The following is a 21,360-nucleotide window of genomic DNA, read 5'->3' on the forward strand; positions in this document are numbered from 1 at the left end:
TGCTTCCTGCAACCAAGCTTCAAAGGTGCCGAATGACACTAAGTTGTCCCCAAGACCCCCACCCCCACCGTACAACCTCCCCTCCTCCCGTGTGCGCCACAGAGGCCGCCGTGACCTCTTCCAGCAGGGAATCTAACAAGTGACGGAGGTTTGAATGGTGTGGAGGGCAGGCCAGAGGCTGCTGTAATGTGTATGCAGAAGCTGCTCAACAGACAGGTTCTACTCTACAAGGCCTGGCCCACTTAACCGCTACGGCGCTCGCCCAGGTGATGGTTCGTGGCCGGCTTGGAACCCTTGAGTAGCTAGCTGCGCATGCGCGGTCTGCACTGCATTGAGCCCTCCGGCCCGGGCTCTCCGCAGCTGGTGGCTCATCAGCCTCACCTGGGTGCCTTTCCGCAGCCTGAAGCAGAAAGCTCCTCAGTTCTCAGGCGCCTCGATTCTGAGGCCGCTGGGCTATGCGTAAAAGCCGACAAGCCCTCGGCAAACCACCTCCACCTCCACCTCACGTGATGCTGCTTCGGCCAGGACGCGATGCCACTGTGGCAGGCACGCACGCACGCACGCACGCACGCACGGCCTGTGCTCTGAATGCCGGCTTCCCTCCTCGTCATGGTAAGGCCTTAGGCTCGCCACGGCCGGCTGGGACAGTCCTGAGAGGGTGGCCAGGCTGCAGAGGGCCGCTGGGACGTCATCATCTCCTTGCTCTCCGGTCCCGTGCTCGCTCGCCTGCTGCCCCGCGTCGTGGGTGCGAATCCCCCAGCCTGAGAGGGCAAAGTGCAGCGGCCTCCGGGGCACAGGTGGCTGCCTGCGGTCATAAAAGCCTGCAAATGAAACCTCAGAGGCCTGGTCGGGCCCTGCGCCCGCCTCCATCTTTCTCTGGAACCTTCTTCAGCAGCCTGTGTCGTTCTCCAGGGTGACCTCAGCTCCCTTCCCCACCCCACCCTCCATCAAGGCTCGCATTAAGAAAGCTGGTCTGATGACATCAGCCATGATTAAACTGACCTCATTTCTCCTCACGAGCCCCAGTCAATTCAGAGGCTTGTTCTATGGGCGTCGGAGATGCCGCCCGAGAGAAATGGCCGGTGCCTTGTTCTGAGAGCAAAAGGAAACTGGGGTGCAGCTGCAACTGGCCCCACTTGTGCCGTGCAGACCCCCTGAGAAAGGGCCAGCCTCCTGGCAGCCTCGAATGCTTGGGGCTGGGGTGGGGGCAGTGCTCCGTCCTCCCCCCTCCCCCAGAGGTCCCCCTGTGGGCCTGGTCAATGCCAGATGCCTTGAGGGTGACAGCGGGCTCCTGCCCCTGCTGTCCTGCTTGCTGGACTTCCTGGAAAGTTCTGGTCGCTTCCTTTCCTCCCCGGATGCCGCAGGCTAGTCCTGGCCTCATTGTTCACGCTTTTCCCCTTTCCCGGAGGAGGAAGCTGATCAACTCCCAACCGTCCCTCAAAACTCTGCTCCAGTTTGTCTCTTTCAGAGTCTTCCTCCCTGCTGGTCAGAATTCCCTCCAGGGTGATAATTCTCTTCTGCTGGGGCTCTCAAGGTGCTGCCCTGGGACTGGGAGCTTCAGCAGCTTCTGGATGTAGATTCCAGAGCCTTCTCTATGCCTCCCCTACACGCGCCCGAGGCTAGGGAGGGCCCCGGGAGACACCCGCCCCACTGCATCCCCTGCTTGTCCCCTGTGCCTCTGATCAGAGCAACCACGATTGGATTCTTGGCACTGGAAGTGCCACCAGGGCTGGGTGCGGTGTGTGCTCCTGCACCCTTGATCCCCACCAGTGCCTGACACTTAGAGGGGGTTGAGACCATGGGTGTGGGGAGCCACAGGGCTTACGAGAGGCCCACTTGTCTTGCCAGGCCTTATGCCCTGGCCTGTGTTGGGTGGGTGCCAAAGGAAGGAGCTGCCGGAAGTTTCCAGGTACTGTTGCATAAATGGGTCCCTACCGCCCAATTCTCGTCTGCTGCCCCCTGCTTTCTTAGATGCTGTCATTCTTGACGTGAGCTTTTCTGACTTTATCTGGCCCAGATAGGGGGTCTCTTCTGACAAGTTGCTGATTGATTCTTCAAAGTCTTGGTTGAGCACCTACTGTGTGCCAGATGGCTGCCAGGGGCTAAGGAGAGAGAAGTGAACAAAACAGTTGACACCCAGCTGCTGTGGGTCCTTGCATTTGTGTTACAGGTTCTCAGCAGGCAGAAAAGAGCATTCTCCATGAACAAGAGCTGTGAGGTGTAGGGTTGCGTGGGAGATGTGGCCAGTGTTCTGGAAATCTGTCCAGGTTCCTCCCAAGGACTCCGAGTCTGTTCTCGAAGCTCTAATACCCCGAGAGTCCATGAGTCTCTGGCTTTGAGGGTGTGGTACTCGCAGCGGTGACAAACTTGCTTCTGAGAGAATGTTCTGCTCTGGGAGTTCATCTGGCCATGGGCAAAGGGATCCAAAAGCTGACAGCTCCGCCGTGCAGTTTTCCCTGCTGGCCACTTGCTCTCCTGCAGCACAGGGCCTCTCTTCAGAGCACTTTGTGGTGTACGTGGCTATGAGTTAACCCATCCCCCATTTGTCAGTCTGCCTCCTTTTCCCTCCTCTTTCTCCCCCTTCTCCTCTCTCTATCCACTGCTCATTTCTGTGCGCTCACTGTGTGGGGAGCAACTGGGAGCAACTCGGACTAGACTAAGTTACTGGAATTAAGACTTATTCTGTGCATCTGCTCTCCCACAATATGGCGCTGGGAGAGGAGGAAACAGCTTCTACCCAGCTGCCTCTCACCAACTTGACAAGCTGCAGGAGCTGCTCCTGATTGGAGGAGAGCAGCGTACTCGGCGTGTGGGTAGCAGAGTTGGGATTGGTGGAAAAGGACTATAAAGGAGGAGAGAGACAACATGCACAGGGAACATCTATGAGGAACACCTGAGCAGCCCCCGAGAGAGCCGGCCGGCGGTGTGCCGCTCCCCCGGGGAAGTGGGGAAAGTGGCCAGGGGGAACCGCCCTTCCACGGAGGTGGAAGGGACGGTAGCCAACCCGGGAAGAACCAGCAGCAAACCCGGGGAGGGCCGAGCAGACAAAAGAACAGCGCAGGGTCCTGTGTCGTTCCTCCACGAAGAGGGGGAGCGACACACTGTATGTCTGACCCATGGTGGCATTCTGTAGAGTTGGGGCTGGAGATGGGGGAGATGGAACCTGGAGTTGTTCTTAGACCATGTGCTGGTGCACGTGGCATCTGCAGCCATCGAGTGTCGTTTGTGAGTTGTGTGGCCTGATGGAGCCACTGCTTTCCATACCCTCCCTTCGGTTCTGCAGGAAACCTGTTTGCACGGAATTGCTGCCAGCTTCAGGTGTTTGGCCCCAGAGACAGACATTTATGTTCTTCCAGCTGTGCCTCTAGTGAACGGAGCGATCTTTAGGTCCTGGCTGCTCTAGGCTTCCAGCTGGCCTCCTTGTGAAAGGGGTTTGTCTGGGCTCCTCGGCCTCTCTGGTGCTTAGTGCCATCCCTGTTCAGTCACGTGGCAGCTTCTCCCGGGTCTCTGGCAGGATGTTAGTGGGCAGTGGAAAATTTCCAGGGGTTTCTTTTCTGGAGCCAGGGATTTTGGGTGGCCATGTGTGCCACCCCTGCTGATCTAAGTGCACCCCCAGTGGCGGAGTGGGGAGGCCAACATCCCCTGGGGCTTCACCCCTGCCGGCTGAGCAGAATGGCTGGTTGCTACACCTGCTGAGCCTTCCCTAAGTCCACACCCACCTGCCAGGCCCTGAGCCCTCCTGGCCCACAAGATGGACACTCAGCTCTTGTCAAGCTTGCAAGACCTCTGATGTGCCACATGCTACTCCCTAGGACCTGCTGCTGCCAGTGCCATGTCTCCAGACCCGCGGGGGGCCCTTGGGGAGATTCGGGAACTGGACCCACTTGCTGTCTGCAGTTGGGGTGGGGCTCTTCCTCATTTTCACTTTGTTCCTTTCCTCCCCAGGCCCTCCTGCAGGCCTTGTAACAAACAGGAAGAGGCCATTCAGTTTCTTGGGCATCGCATTCCAATTCAGCCGTCATTTGCTGCTTAACCACTCTTCATGCTGGAGTTTCCTTGCCTGAAAAATAGGAATGAAAAGCAAAATGTGGCTTGGCTGTTCTGTGAGCTGCACGTTTGCCACAAAGTGCTTAGTAACAGGGTCACACTGGGTAAGGCTCTCTTTCCTCCTCCTTCCTCCTTCCTCTTCCTCTTCCTCACCTCCCCGTCTTCCTCTTTTACATTTCTCTAATGTGATGTTAAAGCATGCACACACAGAAAAGTGCTCAAAATCTAAACAGCGCCTGTTATTGTAAAATGACATTTGTGTGATTATTTCCCCGGGCTCCAGAAACAACATTGTAGTTCCAGAAATTTCCCAAGACCCCTTGTGGCAGCCCCTCCCTACAGCCCCACCCCCTCTCCCCTGCCAACTCGACTTCTGTGCAGTGGAAAAACCACAGCTTCCACAAAACCACCGCTTCGACCTGGCATGGTCCAAGAATATCCAACTTGGCAGTCAGCTGCATCTTCCCGATGGCCTTTAACTTATTACATCATTAGAATAAGGTTACCATGGCTGACACATCTGCTCCCATCAGACACCATGACACTTCTGAGAGGTCCAAAAAATAATAAAGAAATGGGCAATACTCATACCCTGCTCCAAACTCCATTCCTTATTACTCAACTAAATTCCAACCCGAAACCACCCCCTTGTGCCTCAAGAGCATAGAAAGGGATGGCCTTGAACCTCACTCCTGAGTGCAATCCACTGTTGAGTGCGACTGCTCTCCTTGAGTGTGTACTTTTGCTTTGCATCCAAGTAAAACTTGCCTCTCTGCTGATGTTTACTTATGTCTAGTCCTCAAATTCTTTGAGTCAGAGACAAGCACCTGTACCCCGCTGCCCCACATTTCCAACAGTAAGCTCTTCCATTCCCTCTCAGGAACCACTCTGCTGATTTTTATCATTTTCATTTTGTTCAGAAGCCCATCTCAGATTTCTTTACTAGTTTTATAGATTTCTGTTTTTTCTAAACTTCTATTCTTTATTTTATTTGAGAGGCAGACAGACAGATCTCCCATCTCCTGGTTCACTCCCCATATGCTTATAACTGCAGGGGCTGGACCAGGTTGAAGCCCAGAACCCGCCACTCCAGCCAAGTCTACCACATGGTGGCAGGGACCCAAGTACCTGAGCATCACTGCTGCCTCCCATGCTGTGATGAGTAGGAATCGGGGTCAGAAGTAGAAGAATCAGGGCTGGAACCATGCACTCAGATATGGGATGCAGGCATCCTAAACCCAGTAACAGCCAGCACGTGCACAGCGCTTCTTGCTTGTTAGTCATCGTGTGAAGCGCTTTCTGATTTCCAATTCTTTTCATCCCCACAACCACCCTATCAGATAGGTCTTGTGATTGTTATCCCAGTGCTACGGAGGAGGGAACTGAAGCTCAAAAGGTGAAGTACGCTTGTCCAAGGTCATGCAGCTGGCAGAGAGCCTGGACTTGACCCCAGGTAGCCAGGCTCCTGAGCTTGCTCTCACATCAGTTGAGCTGCTTCTCGTGAGCTGGGATCTAGAAGCTGCCTTTGGAGTCCTTCTCGCAGACGTGAAAGAATGTACGTACACTACTGCCGTAGCATCACTTCAGGGCTGAGGAAACCCCACCCTGCTTCCAACTTTACAGTGAAACCGGTTTTGCTGTGTGTGTGTGGGGGGGGGGGGAGTCCTTTTGGAATTAGTCATTAGGAGGTTAAGTTGTCCAGTGTCACCTCTGGTGAACCACTGCCGTACAGAGAGGGTGAAATCCATGCCCAAGCACTTCAGGTTCTAGTGCTCCACAGGGTGGTTCTCATCGCCCGAGTGGCAGATTTCGGCTCTCCCCACTTTTTACTACCAACAGCTGCTTTTCACTATTCCTCTACCTTAACTGAGTTAAAAAATGCCCCTCCCTCCCATGTTTTATTATTTAAAGACATAATATGTCTGCCAAATCTTCCTTCTAATCACCGGAAGCTGGTTAATTATAACCAGTGGCTCTCTTCACTTTCCAGCTGGGTCAGGGCACCTAACCTGGGCAAGGTATGTAACCTGCCTGTGCCTAGCTGCCTCATCTGTGAGGAGGGAATGCTGTCATCACCCTCGCTGGGTCGTCTGGAGTGTGAAGTGAGACAATGCATACCCAGTGCCTCGCGAGGAGAATGGGCTTGTTCTTGTTGGAGTTGAGGGGAACGGCACCCAGGTCGTGTTAGTACAGCTTGAACACCAGCCCAAAGCAAAGACACTTGGCAGTTTCTTTTATGCTGCTTTCCTTGAGGCATATGGGTGATGCCGGACTTGTCAATGTTGAAAGTAATTTATGGGGCCAGCGCCGTGGCTTACTTGGTTAATCCTCCGCCTGCGGCGCCAGCATCCCATATGGGCGCCGGTTCTAGTCCCGGCTGCTCCTCTTCCAGTCCAGCTCTCTGCTGTGGCCCAGGAGTGCAGTGGAGGATGGCCCAAGTGCTTGGGCCCCTGCACCCGCATGGGAGACCAGGAGAAGCACCTGGCTCCTGGCTTTGGATCGGCGCAGTGCACCGGCCATAGCGGCAATTTGGGGGGTAAGCCAATCTTTTTCTCTGTCACTGTCTATAACTCTACCTGTCAAAAAAAAAAAAAAAGTAATTTGTGAGTGCCCTAAGGAATTTGAGGAAATTGGGATATTGTGGGGACCCCAGATCGAAAACAACTAATCTGAGTTTTAGCCATGCAAGGTCTTGGGTATATACAAATTCTGCCCTAATTGGCTTTTTATTCCAATTATATAATCAACTATAACAACAACAGTTCATTTGAAGGAAAGCCTTTCCTCTTTATTACTGTATTTTTAAAGTTTAGCTTTTTAAAAAGGTGTATTTATTTGAAAGGCAGAGAGGGAAAGGGAAATCTTTCATCTATTGGTTAACTCCCCAAATGGCTGCAATGGCCAGGGCTGAACCAGGCCAAAGACAGGAGCCTGGACCTCCATCAGGGTTTCCCTTGTGTGGCAGGTGTTGAAGTCCTTGGGCCATCTTCCACTGCTCCCCCAGGCACACTAGGAAGCTGGATCAGAAGTAGACAGAGCTGCCAGGACTCGAACCAGTGCTCATGAGGGATGCTGGCATTGCAGGTGACAGCTTAACCCACTGTGTTGCAATGCTGGCCCTGATGACTGCATTTTGTTTCTTTTTGGAAACTTGCCACCAAAATGCAAGAGAGATTTTGAGTGCAAAGGATGGAAAAAGACAATCATTCAGTCCCATGTATTACTTGTTATTAATTAAAAGCTTGAAAGAAGACAGTGAAGCTATTGAACAGCCTACCCCTGAGATTGCAGTCAGGTAGGTCTTCCAGTCTGCTGCTGCTGTGGAAAATTACACTTCACCCATGTGTCAGTTGCTGGATATCTGGGCAGGCAGTGCTGGAGGAGAAGGAGGACAGGTGTGTGGTCAGCTCCAGGTTTCACTTGCGGCGCACCTGCTCACTGCCCTGGTGATCTCCACCATGCTTCTCAAAGCCTGTGTCCTCATCCCCAAGATAGAGAGACTACCCGTCTCCTTGTGGATATGAAGTGAAATGACGAACGAGGATTCTTCAAAAAGGTCTGGACAAAGGGGATTAAATGATGTCTATTTTGGTGCCAGAAATTCTGAAATTTATGCATAGTGTTTTTTAAAACGCACATTTTCCCTGAACTTTTTGAAGACCCCTCGTGTGCAAAATAACTGGGAAGAGAAAGCACTCAAGACAGACTCACTTTCCCAACCCTTCCCTCTTGATCTATGAGAACAAGGTGATAGGTGACTTTGGTGAGAAATAAAGTAGAAGTTGGTGACCTGGCTCCTCTCAGCCACGTGGTTTACTCACTGACAGTGCTGTCACCATCTTACCTGTGTTCCAAAACTGTGCAGATGCCGTAAGTGCTACAGGATAATCACAGAATTTTGAAGGGCAAACAATGGGGAACTTGCTACAAAGACACCTAGAGCTGGTCCCACCCTCCACCACCTGTCCTTTACTCTCTCATGTCAGTGTCTCATAGGATCTTGGTGGCCATCGTGCACCACTGTTTGCGGAGTTCCTACATATGCATTGTCTGATTTCATTCTCAGTCATAATGACTCTGTGGGCTGCTGGATGACACGCTGTTATCTCCATTTTCAGGTGAGGCAATTGAAACTGCATGAGGTCAAATGAGTAGCCCCGATTCACACTGCTTATCAGTGGATGGGACGGACCGGAACATAGCTCATAGCTCTACATCCGAGAGACTTTTTCCCACTCCAGGGTGCCAAGCAGAAGACAATGATTGTGTCCCACTGCTGAGTATTTCACTTACATTTATTTTTACTTTATTTTAAACTTGCAAGTTTATAAACTACTTCTTTAAAGAAGTATTTTAAACTCAATCCTATTGTATTAATTTATTTTATTATTTATTTGTGGTAACAAAAAAGATTACCAGAAATCTATATGTGTATATGTGTGAATAAGGGATATTCCAAAAATTTTGTGGAAAAAAATAGAATCCAATGGGCACCAATTTGAGACCTAGCTGCTCTACTTCCTGTCCAGCTCTCTGCTATAGCCTGGGAAAGCAGTAGAAGATGGCCCAAGTCCTTGGGCCCCTGCACCCAGGTGGGAGACCTGGAAGAAGCTCCTGGCTCCTGGCTTCAGATTGGCACAGCACTGGCTGTTGTGGCCAATTGGGGAGTGAACCATTGGATGGAAGACCTCTCTCTCTCTCTCTCTCTCTCTCTCTCCCTCCCTCTCTCTGTGTAATTCTAACTTTCAAGTAAAATAAATCTTTAAAAAAATAGAATCAAAAGATAAATTTATCTTGGTGCAAAACAATAATTGAAGACCCATTGTATATATCCTTATCTTTTAAAAGTCCTGTCCAAGAGCTAAGATAAGAAGAAATACATTAAATTTAAAATCCTAAATGAATTTGTCCAGTTTGGGAGGGCGAGTAGTGATAGAATTTAATTTCTGTACTTCTTGGGAATTGTATTACTTCTCAGAGGAGGCATAATTTTCCAGTAGAGATAAATCACCCTTTTCAAGAACAGCAGAAATGGGAAGGGGAATCACAAACCCAGGTGGTTTGAAAACAGTACAGCTCTAAGCACACTGGCTCATTTTAAATGGCTGGGAGAAGGTCTCTGATGAATAAACAAAACTAAAAGCAGGGCTGTCTATTAGAATAGTCTTCAAAGGGATCTGTGACTTTAAGACAGGAAGAAGGGCCGGCGCCGTGGCTCAACAGGCTAATCCTTTGCCTTGTGGCGCCAGCACACTGGGTTCTAGTCCCGGTCGGGGCGCCAGATTCTGTCCCGGTTGCCCCTCTTCCAGGCCAGCTCTCTGCTGTGGCCAGGGAGTGCAGTGGAGGATGGCCCAAGTGCTTGGGCCCTGCACCCCATGGGAGACCAGGAGAAGCACCTGGCTCCTGCCATCGGATCAGCGCGGTGCGCCAGCCGCGGTGGCCATTGGAGGGTGAACCAACGGCAAAAGGAAGACCTTTCTCTCTCTCTCTCACTGTCCACTCTGCCTGTCCAAAAAAAAAAAAAAAAAAAAAAAAAAAAAAAAAAAAAAAGAAAGAAGAGTTTTAAAATGCGGCATCAGTCACACAATTCTCCCACTACAACTGAGCTATTGGGAAGAATGTGTTCTTTCTGTTTCCTTCAGAACTGTCCCAGCCTCTGCAGAAGCGCCTTCCTTCGGGCCAGCAGGAACATTCAGACTGGCTAGGAAAAGACAGTGCATCTCTGCTGGCTAAGCAGTCTCCCCTCCAGTTGACACTGAGTCTCTGCACTTGGGTGTCACTCTGAGGGAGTTAGAAGTCTCTAGGGCTCCATCAGTCCCTTGGGGCAACTCGTCTTTGAGAACCGGCCGTGTCTGTACACTATGGCAGGGCACTCTGTCCTCATGGTACAGCAGGACAGACCGACTTCATGGACTGAGATGCTGAGCAGACCAGGTTCTGTGCCGCTTGTCCGGAAACCCTGACATGCTGCCCCTACTATGGGAGCCCATAGCCCCGACTAACTTGCCTGGCATGCTGCGGCCTCTCTGGCCAGCCCCAGGGCTTTGCTGCTCCAATTGTGCTCCCACAAACTCCTCGTCCTCCTGCAGGGGCATGAGAGCTTCTGGTTGTGAGCAGCCAGGACCGTGGCCTTGGACCCTTCCATTTACTGTTTGCCTTACCACCACACCACGTCCCTGGGCCACGTGAAATGTGTCCCCCAGCTAAATCCCACGGTCCCCTTGAGTTCTGAAGAAGCTGTCATCTGTCCTCTCCTCCCAGCATCCTTTGACATGCTCAGGAAAGCCTGGATGTGTCTAAGGCATCCCACTCTCTCTGGAGTTTTCTTCCCCACACTGTTGGCTCTTTCTAGTCCTGTCTTCCTTTACTCCCACCTTGCTTCAGAAGCGGCAGGGGTATTTGCCTTGCCTTAAGAAAAAACCTGAAATCTGTAGAACAGAATCATTCAAGCTTGAACCCGACCTGTTTTGCGTGTTAGAGGAATCCGGACTGGCTTTCAAGATGACCGTTTTGACCCTCACCGTTCCTTTGAATGTGAAAGGCTTCATGGTATTTCTTTTGAATTCATGCTACAATAATCCTAACCCTTCTGGGACGTAGATGCCTGTGATAGAACTTTGAGAGAGTTCAGTACTTTAGCGTTTTTTTAATTACCAAAGTTATTGTATTAAATAAGAAATATAAAAATACTTTTTTTGTTATAAATATTCAACAACACAAAAATATATAGTGGAAAGGAAAACCTTGTTTTGCCTTTCGCTCCATCCTACCCTCCCATCCTCCTCGCTGGATTATACCTCCCCCTAACAGTTCAGGCTGTATCCCTCTGGAGCATTTTCTGTACACACATATATGAGACATGTCTAGTTTTGCTTTTGCACTCATGGAAAGTGACTTGATGGCACATAGTTTAATTTTATTTAACAATTTCCTTTGTAAATCATTCCATGTCAGAGTGCATAAGTCAACCTTATGTTTAAAATCTGGGCGGTGGTCCACAGTTTGGATGGATCATTATTTATTCAATGAGTTTACAACTTTTTGCTCTTATAAACAATGTCAAAGAGAGCATCCTTGTCTTTAGCTCCTTCTTCAAATGTTGCTGACGTCTTTGCTTCACAAGAACCTAAAAGGAGAGTGATGACATTCTGTATCTGTCTGTGAACATCAGGAAACGTGAAAACTAACCCTGTCCCAAGCCGGTATCCAGAAGCTAAATGTCTGCTTTAATGTGGTTATTATTCTTTATTTTTCCCCACTCAGCCAGTTCCACTGAAATGGCAGAGCTTTCAACTTATATTTTCTCTATCAAAAAGTTCCACAATATTGGTAGAGTAAGCCCAATATGCTTATCAATGCATATAGGGTGGGCCTATTTTTAGCATCATTATTTCAGAAACTAGAATTAAAGTGCACAGGGCTTCCTCCTAAAGACTGCAGGGGGGCAGAGTGTTACTGCAGGGGGCAGCAGTGGAGTCTTGGCACCACATCTCTCCGTGGTTCTCTCAACCACATGTCGAGGTCACTGTCATCATGACAAGGATGAAAAACGCCCCCATTCTCTGGATACAGCCTCAGTGGAGAGCTGGCTTGCTACTCAGGATGTAGTGCAGCTCAGATGGCCAGTTGGCTTGTCCCAGAGTTTGGTGATTCACCAGCCATGGTGACTCCATGCTCTTCTGTCAGCTTCCCTAGCCTCTACTGCCACCAGCTAAGTCCTATTCTCTCGTACTTTAACCACTGTCCTTGGTCACAGGATAAATGGTCCCCTTTGAGTAGTGTGCCCATCCCTGTTCCATTCAGCTGTGGCCAGGGCCACCAGGCCACATGAAATAAGGCTTGGAACTTAAGGAATTTCAAAGAAGAGGCTATGACGGACATTCGGAAGGGGACAGCGTGGCTGGCGGGCGCTCTGTAAGCCTGACAGGTGCATCTGCAAAGGGCACCCTGATAAAATTTGTCAGGAAATCTCTTGGTATTTCCAGCCTGCAAGAACAACAGAAGGAGCTACTTAGGTACCATCTGGTTATAATGTGTTTCACAGAGAAATAAATAGCCCAAACTGAAGCACACTTCCGGTTGTCAATTTTCCCCAAACCTCCTGGAACTCCGTGACAGTTCCTGCAGATTGATATGGTCGGGTGACAGTGAGTTGATTGTTCCAGCAGAGGTCCTTAATGAGATTGTGCACTCTCTTCAGGGACCCCTTCTCCAGCAGATTACAATGACAATGGCAGGAGCTTGTGAATACTGAGAGCAAAGCAGCCTTCCTGCTCACTTCTTTTTGCAAGCACCCGCCCCTAACAGCAAGGCCTTCTTGTTAATTAGTTGTTAATTATTGGGACAGCTTGTGAAATGTTTTTAAAGAGCTGGCCTAGTGGTGAAGAAAAGAACCCAGAGCAAGAGTCTGAATTGAAGTGGAATAAAAGGAACGAATAAGCTTTTACACAGTTGGCTGGCACCAAGGAAATTCTAGCAACAGGATGAGGGGTGCTGTAGAAATGCACAGCAGACAAATAAAGAAGGAGAAATGTCATGGATGAGAGAACCTCAGTGGTCATCTTCCCTTATCTTGCAGGTTGAGAAACACGCAATAAAACGTGGCTGAACTGCCCAAGGTCACACTTCCAGTTGACATCCCAAGACTCAGTGCAGTCCAGAGAACTCATCCCCAGGCCCTGTAGAAGGTGAGTGTTGGGGCGCTGGACTGGGACCTCCAATTCAGAACACGTGTCTAATCTAGTGTTTATTTCTTCATCTGCAAATGATGCTATAACGTATATAGTCAAAGAAGCACACTGGCAGATCTAGAATCATCCTTCATATAACTTTTAACCTGTGTTTCATTGCTGTATAACCAGGCCACATCACTTTGGAAATGTTATAAATTAGCACTTTTCAAGTACGTCCTTTACTGTGTGAACAATTGTATTGTGCCATTTACTTATTTGCTTTTATATTATGAATAGTTAATATGTTACATGAGAATATTTAAAATACACCATCATTTCTGTGAAAAATCTTTAGCATGTCTTATTTTGACATTTAAAATTATTTTAATTGTTTTAATATTCTAAAATTTGCAAAAATGGATGTGGCCCAGTGTTCTCCATACCTCTCAGAGCTCCTGTTTACTGAGGTACCCTTACTTGTTTATAAAACATGAGTTTCATACATGATTTAAGTTTTCACAGGATCAGGTTGTGGTTTCCTTAAAACGGGGTTTTGGATGGAACCCAGAATGTTATTTGTCTCCTGGGAGGTAGAAGTGCCCTGGACACTCTTCTCGATAAATTCTTAGGAAAGAGCAGTTAATATTCTCTGTATAGCTTGAACATCTATTGTCTGAAATTCTTGGGAACAGAAGTGTTTCAGATCATGGAGTTTTTCAGATATTGAAATATCTGCATCGACTTTACAGGCTGAGCAACCGTAATCTGAAAATCTGAAATTTGAAATGCTCTAAAACCCAGTGCCGATTTCAGAGCATTTTGGACTTCGCTCAACATATGCCGGCCCTGCCGATCTGCTGGATCAGCTCTGTAGTATGAACTCAAGTCTCTTCCTGTGAATGGCCAGTCTTGCACTTAATATTGCAGGTAAAAGGAAAAATCAGAGTTGGGATAAAATAAGGATGCTGTTAAACTCATTGCTACCTTCCCTGGAAGAGTTGCTGTAAAATGTTGTCTTTCATTCCTGCCTCTGTTTCTAGAAGCTGTTTTGAAAGTGTTACTCGATTATCCCCCTTTAAAAATGTTCTTAATATAAAGAGAACATATTTCATGTATTTCATATGTACAATTTTAAGAAGGCAACCAAGTTTTCTTCTTTCCCTCTCTCCTTCCCTCAATTCTCCTCCTTCCTTCCTTTTTTTCAAATTTTTGCAAAAACATAATTTCAATCCACTCTATAACCATAAGCTTAATGTACCACTAACCATAATATTCAACAATAAGTAGAAAGACCACACTTCCAAAGGAGTAGAAACAAAAGCTAAAAATAACAATCAAATGAAAAGATGTCTGTTTCATTCCTAACTTTTTTTGTATTCTATATTAACTTTCATATACCAGAGAAAACATGATATTTGTCTTTTTAGGACTGATTTATTTCACTAAGCATGATGTTTTTCAGTTGCATCCATTTTGTTGCAGAAGATAGGCTTTCATTCTTTTTAATGGCTGAGTAGTATAGTGTATATATACTATATTTTCTTTATTCAGTTATCAGTTGATGGGTACCTGGGTTGATTCCATATCAAAGCTATTGTGAATTGAGCTACGATAAACATGGTGGTACAGCCGGCACCACGGCTCACTAGGCTAATCCTCCGCCTAGCGGCGCCGGCACACCAGTTTCTAGTCCCGGTCAGGGCGCTGGATTCTGTCTCGGTTGCCCCTCTTCCAGGCCACCCCTCTGCTGTGGCCAGGGAGTACAGTGGAGGATGGCCCAGGTGCTTGGGCCCTGCACCCCATGGGAGACCAGGAAAAGCACCTGGCTCCTGGCTCCTGCCATCGGATCAGCGCGGTGCGCCAGCCGCAGCGCACCGGCTGCGGCGGCCATTGGAGGGTGAACCAACGGCAGTGGAAGACCTTTCTCTCTGTCTCTCTCTTTCTCACTGTCCACTCTGCCTGTCAAAAAAATAAAAAAATAAAAAAAAAAAAACCCATGGTGGTACAGATAACTCTTTCACATGCTGATTTCATTTCATTTGGGTAAATTCCCAGAAGTGGGATGGCAGGGTCATATGGCAAATCTCTTTTCTGAGGAATCTTCATACTGTCTTCCATAATGGTTGTACTGGATTATTCCCACCAACAGTGTATTAGGATACCCTTTTCCCCACATCCTTGACAGCATTTATTATTTTTTGATGTTTGGATGGATGATACACATTCTAATTAGGGTGAGGTGAAACCTCACTGTGGGTTTTTTTTAATTTTTAATTTTTTTTTTATTTTTTGACAGGCAGAGTGGACAGTGAGAGAGAGAGAGACAGAGAGAAAGGTCTTCCTTTGCCTTTGGTTCACCCTCCAATGGCCGCCGCGGCCAGTGCACTGCGGCGCACTGCGCTGATCTGATGGCAGGAGCCAGGTACTTATCCTGGTCTCCCATGGGGTGCAGGGCCCAAGCACTTGGGCCATCCTCCACTGCACTCCCTGGCCACAGCAGAGAGCTGGTCTGGAAGGGGGGCAACCGGGACAGAATCCGGCGCCCCGACTGGGACTAGAACCTGGTGTGCCGGCGCCATAAGGCAGAGGATTAGCCTAGTGAGCTGAGGCGCCGGCCCTCACTGTGGTTTTTATTTGCATTTCTCTGATGGCTAGTGATCCAGAGCATTTTCTCATGTGTCTGTCAGCCATTTGTATTTCATCCTTTGAAAAATGCCTATTTATATTCTTTGCCCATTTATTTTTTTAAACTTTTATTTAATAAATATAAATTTCCAAAGTACAGCTTTTGGATTACAGTGGCTCCCCCCCCCATAACTTCCCTCCCATCCACAACCCTCCCACTCCCTCTCCCATTCCATTCACATCAAGATTCATTTTCAATTATCTTTATATACAGAAGATCAATTTAGTATATATTAAGTAAAGATTTCAACAGTTTGCACCCACACAGAAACACAAAGTGTAAAGCACTGTTTGAGTACTAGTTATAGCATTAATTCACATTGTACACCACATTAAGGACAGAGATCCTACATGGGGAGTAAATACACGGTAACTCCTGTTGTTGACTTAACAAATTAACACTCTTGTTTATGGCATCAATAATCACCCTAGGCTCTTGTCATGAGTTGCCAAGGCTATGGAAGCTTTTTGAGTTCGCCAACTCCAATCTTATTTAGACAAGGTCATAGTCAAAGTGGAAGTTCTCTCCTCCCTTCAGAGAAAGGTACCTCCTTCTTTGATGGCCTGTTCTTTCCACTGGTATCTCACTCGCAGCGATCTTTCATTTAGGTCTTTTTAACTATTGTTAAAATTGTTTGTTATTGAGTTTCTTGAGCTCCTTATAGATCCTGGATATTAATCCTTTATCAGTTGCTTAGTTTGCAAATATTTTATTCCATTCTGTCAGTTGCCTCTTCACTTTGTTGAGTATTTCATTTGCAGTGCAGAAGCTTCTTAGCATGATGTAATCCCATTTGTCTATTTTTCCTTTTATTGCCTGTGCTTCTGGGGTCTTTTCTAATAAGTCTTTACCTATGCCAATGTCTTGAAAAGTTTTCCTGATGTTTTTCTCTAGTCATTTAGTCATTTGGTGGTATCAGGTCATAGATTTAGATCCTGGATCCATTGTGAGTTGATTTTTTTATAAAGTGTAAGGTAGGGATCTTGTTTCATGTTTCTGCATGTGTAGACCAATTTTCCCAACACAATTTGTTTAATAGACTGTCCTTTCTCTAGGATTGATTTTAGCTCACTTGTCAAAGATTAGTTGTTTGTAACTGCATGGATTAATTTCTGAGGTTTCTATTCTGTTCCATTGGCCTACACATGTCTATTTTTGTGCCAGTACTAGGATGTTTTCATCATAACATAACTGCCCTGTAGTATGTCTTGAAATCTGGCATTGTTATGCATCTGGTTTTGTTTTTGTTGTTTAGGATTGCTTTAAAACTATTTGGGATCTCTTGTGTTTCCATATAAATTTTGGTATTATTTTTCTCTAGATATGAGAAAAATGTCTTTGGTATTTTTATTGGGATTGTATTGAATCTGCTAATTGCTTTGGGTGGTATGGATTATGTTATTATGTTAAGGATTAGCTAATCAAATCCAACAACACATCAGAAAGATCATTTATGCAGACTAAGTGAGATTTATCCCTAATTGCAGGGACAGTTCAACATACACAAATCAATGTGATACATTGCATTAACTAATTAAAAAGAGTAAGAAACACATGATTATCTTAATAGATGAAGAAAAAACATCTGATAAAATACAACATTGCTTCATGATAAAAATCTTAAGAAAATTGGGTACAGAAGGAACATTCAACAGCATAATCAAGGCATACATGACAACACCACAGGCAGCATCATATCGAATGGGAAAGAGTTGGAAGCATTTCTACTAAGATCCAGAACCAGGCAAGGATGCCCACTTTCACCATTGCTATTCAATATAGCAATGCATACATTAGTTTCAGCCAGAGCCATTAGGCGAGAAAAAGAAATCAAAGGGATGCAAATTGGAAAGGAGGAAGTCAAATAATCCCTGTTTGCAGATGACATTATATATATATATATATATATGTATATATATATATATATATAGAGAGAGAGAGAGAGAGAGAGAGAGAGGAACCAAAAGACTCCACTAAGAGACTATTGAAACTCATAAGAGAGTTTGGTAAAGTTGCAGGATATAAAATCAACACAGAAAAATCAATAGCCTTTTTGTACACTGACAGTGCTGTGGCTGAGAAAGAACTTATCAGTACATTCACAATAGCAACAAAAAATTTAAATACCTTGGAATAAATTTATCCAATGATGTGAAAGATCTCTACAATGAAAATTACAAAATAGTAATGAAAGAAATAGAAGACACAGAAAATGGAAAAATCTTCCATGTTTGTGGATTGTAAGAATTAATATCACCAAAATTATGATGTCTCTTTCATAATGAAACTATGTAGGTTCTATGCAGGGGGTGAGAATTGCCAGGGAAGACAGATGCTATTCTTTAGGAAGCCCTTTGGTCCCCTGCATTGAATCTCTAATTGTGGTGCCAGGTATCCAGCCCCACGTGACTCAGTCAAGAGTTCTCTCCTTGTTTCATTCCATCTCCAAGCCATGCTGTATGGTCTTCTTGATTCTCAACCTTCAGCATGCCTAAGGAGGACTTGACAGTTTGGTATAAAGTGCGAAATTCAGCTTCATTCTCACTGGTTCTGATTCCTTGGATGCAGGGTGCAGGCCAGGAGTCTACATTTTTAAGAAACTCTCTAAGAGTGTTGGTTGCAGGCTTATGAGAACCAGCGTTGAGAAACCTTGAACTGCCTGCATTTTCTTACTGGGTTGCTTAGTTGGATGCATGCCCTAGTCTCTCTGGATTATGGGCTTCTTCTCTCCACTTGGGAGATTTGCTCATGGGATAGTAGATGCCTCTTTTCTCCCAGCCAGACTCCTGGGCTCTGTATTCTCTCATCTTGTCTCCAGCAGGTAGGACAGAAGCAGCCTGGAAAAGGAAGAGCAGCCTACCCACCAGTGGGACCTCTCCTCTAGGCTCCCTTGCATTGCCTGTGAACATTCATTCACGTAGCTAGGCATCAAGTGGTTTAGAAAACCTTCTCTGAAATTATAGTGGGTATCACAGCCTGGCTCCTCCAAATAGGGCATACAGGCTACTTACAATCTGCTGCGGTTCTACTTGGTCGAGCATTTTTATTGGTTGAATGTCTCATTGGTTGGTTGGCACCTCTACTATATTAGTTGTTCAATGATTGTACTACTGGAATTTAAATAGAGTCTTTCTCCTGAAGGACAAAAGTCCTATGAATATCTCAATTCAGAGTGCTCTTTAAAAATCCAGTCCCGCAAACTAATTGTCACTCTTTGGAAATAACATAAGTCATTTAGTTCATATTCTGAGTGAGTGGCTGCATTAAGCCAGGTTAATATTTGTCCCACAACATTGATTCCAAGCATTGACTCATGACAAACATGAAATCTCCATGCTCTTGTATCTACTGTTGCAGGCATAACCTTCCAAAATATGCATAAAGTTGGTAAATTAATACTCCATATACCCCAGTGAAAAGATGCCTTTCCGTTTTCTTGGCCAGATCCTTAGTTTAGTTTCCTACAGATGGTACTTTGCTGATTCATTTCCTGATGGTGCAGGCGAGTTGATTGTTTTATTCTTTTGAAGAATGTTATAAATTGCATAGTTTACTTGAGGTTGGGCAATGATGGGGTGGGCTGGGGTTTACACTTGGGAACATTTTAGTTTATAATAAGAAGCATATGATTTGGGCTCTCTGAAAAGGCTGAGGAAGTATTTATAAATAATTATATGTCTGAATATGTGTTTGTATATGTAGTTACATTTATTTTTAACCATACACAGAAGTTAAATTAAATATAAAAATATTCATACACATAGTAAGGCAAAAACCACTACAGCATTTACAATTTTTTTAAATTCTGATTTGGGATCAAGGACAGTGGCAACTTTCAGACCTCAGCGTAAGTGACATCGTAGCTGGACGCTTGACACTTTTGATGGCCACTTCCTTCTTTCTGCTTCCAGAACAGCCCATTACGCTGGTTTTTTTCTAGCTCTGTGACTGTACCACCTGTTAGTCATTCTGATTATTCCTTCTTTTTCACTTAATCTGTTCCTGGTATTGGATGACTAGGATTTAATCTTTGGACCTCATCTCTGGTTACATTCACTCCTCCAGATTTCAGATTTGTGCATCCGGTTTCCTAGTCAACTTTCTACTTGGGTGTCTAGCAGGCATCTCAGACTGGACGTGTCCAATACACAACTCTTAATTTCAACCCCTTCTAACCCTTCCTCCTCTTGTTTTTCTTATCTTCGTAAAAGGCACCTCTGTTTTTCTCCTTGCTCAGGCCAGAACCTCAAACTCCTTATTGGACTTCTTTTCTCGTAGGCCATATCAAATCCATGAGCAAATCCAATTGGCTCTTCTTTTGAAAGGTAATTTGACAAACTATAACTTCCATCACCTATCTAAGCCTCAGTAAACTATTACTGTCATGGCCTCATCACTGGATTGTCTGTCTCTTGTCCTTTTAGACTCTTCCCATCAAGGCAGCCAAGGATCCTCTTGAAACTTAAGTCCAGGCCGGCGCTGCGGCTCACTAGGCTAATCCTCCACCTGCGGCGCCAGCACCCTGGATTCTAGTCCCGGTCAGGGCGCTGGATTCTGTCCTGGTTACTCCTCTTCCAGTCCAGCTCTCTTCTGTGGCCTGGGAGTGCAGTGGAGGATGGCCCAGGTCCTTGGGCCCTACACCCGCATGGGAGACCTGGAGGAAGCACCTGGCTCCTGGCTTCAGATTAGCGCGGGCCGCAGTGGCCATTGGAGGGTGACCCAACAGAAAAGGAACACCTTTCTCTTTGTCTCTCTCTCTCACTGTCCACTCTGCCAGTCAAAAAATTAATTAATTAATTAAAAAAAGGAAACTTAAGTCCAAGGTTGGTGTTGTGATGTAGCGGGTAAAGCCACTGCCTATGACGCTGGCATTCCATATAAATGCTGGTTCATGTCCTAGCTGCTCTGCTTCTGATCTAGCTCCCTGTTAGTGTCCTGGAAAAAGCAGCAGAAGATGACCCAAATGTTTCGCCCCCTGCCTCCCCTGTGGGAGACCTGCATAGAGCTTCTGGCCCAGTGCTGACCATCATGGCCATGTAGAGTGAACCAAGAAATGGAAGATCTGTCTTTTCCTCTCTCTCTGTAACTCTAACTTTCAAAACAAATAAATAAATCTTAAAAAAAAAAAAAAACCACAAAACTTATGTACAATAATATCACCGTTTTTTAAATCAAACCTCTTCAGTAGTTTCTCAAATGACAAAACACAAGAGCCAAAGCCATTTTACATGTGTCCAGAACCCTCCTCTCCCCCCCATCTCTAACCTCATCACCAGTGCTCTCACTTGTTTAGTCTACTCCAGCCCTACTGGCTCCTCTGCCCTTGTTCAAATCTCCCAAAGATGTTGTCACCCCAGTGTCTTTGCAGCTTTTTCTCCTTATCCTGGAAATGCTTCTACTAGACACCACTCCCTCTCTGCCTTCAGATCTTGGATCAAGTGTCACTTTATGCGCAAAACTTTCCCACACCGTGCTATTTAAAGTCAAATCCTGTGTCCCTCTCCTTGCAAATCCTTAACCCCTCTACCCTGTTTTTATTTTCCTTTCTGGCACTTATCACCAGCTGACATAGGGCTCGTTTATGTGGTTTGATGTTGGCTGTCTCCCCACATTAGGAACTGTCGCTCCCCGTCTTCGTGGAGGAACGACACAGGACCCTGCGCTGTTCTTTTGTCTGCTCGGCCCTCCCCAGGTTTGCTGCTGGTTCTTCCCAGGTTGGCTACCGTCCCTTCCACCTCCGTGGAAGGGCGGTTCCCCCTAGCCACTTTCCCCACTTCCGCGGGGGAGTGGCATACCGCTGGCCGGCTCTCTCGGGGGCTGCACAGGTGTTCCTCTTAGATGTTCCTGGTGCATGTTGTCTCTCTCCTCCTTTATAGTCCTTTTCCACCAATCCCAACTCTGCTACCCACACGCCAAGTACGCTGCTCTCCTCCAATCAGGAGCAGCTCCTGCAGC

General features: G+C 46.6%; 1 protein-coding gene across 3 annotated transcripts in view; it reads left to right on the forward strand.

Moving 5' to 3' along the window:
• Positions 1-21,360, forward strand: part of LOC149127717 (uncharacterized) — a 203,802-nt gene that overhangs the window by 103,277 nt on the left and 79,165 nt on the right. Inside the window, exons 1-4 of one of the 3 annotated variants that reach the window (XR_016228788.1) lie at positions 309-612; positions 3,946-4,151; positions 12,626-12,734; positions 13,469-13,646. The gene's annotated coding sequence lies outside the window, so the exon portion shown is untranslated. Of the gene's footprint in view, positions 1-308; positions 613-3,945; positions 4,152-8,165; positions 8,362-12,625; positions 12,735-13,468; positions 13,647-21,360 lie in introns of those variants that run through there. The other 2 variants (XR_016228789.1, XR_016228780.1) reach the window with 2 other exon arrangements.

The sequence above is a fragment of the Oryctolagus cuniculus genome, chromosome 2 (assembly GCF_051225735.1).
Source record: "Oryctolagus cuniculus isolate XC-2025 breed Fujian yellow rabbit chromosome 2, ASM5122573v1, whole genome shotgun sequence".
Classification (NCBI taxonomy): domain Eukaryota; kingdom Metazoa; phylum Chordata; class Mammalia; order Lagomorpha; family Leporidae; genus Oryctolagus; species Oryctolagus cuniculus.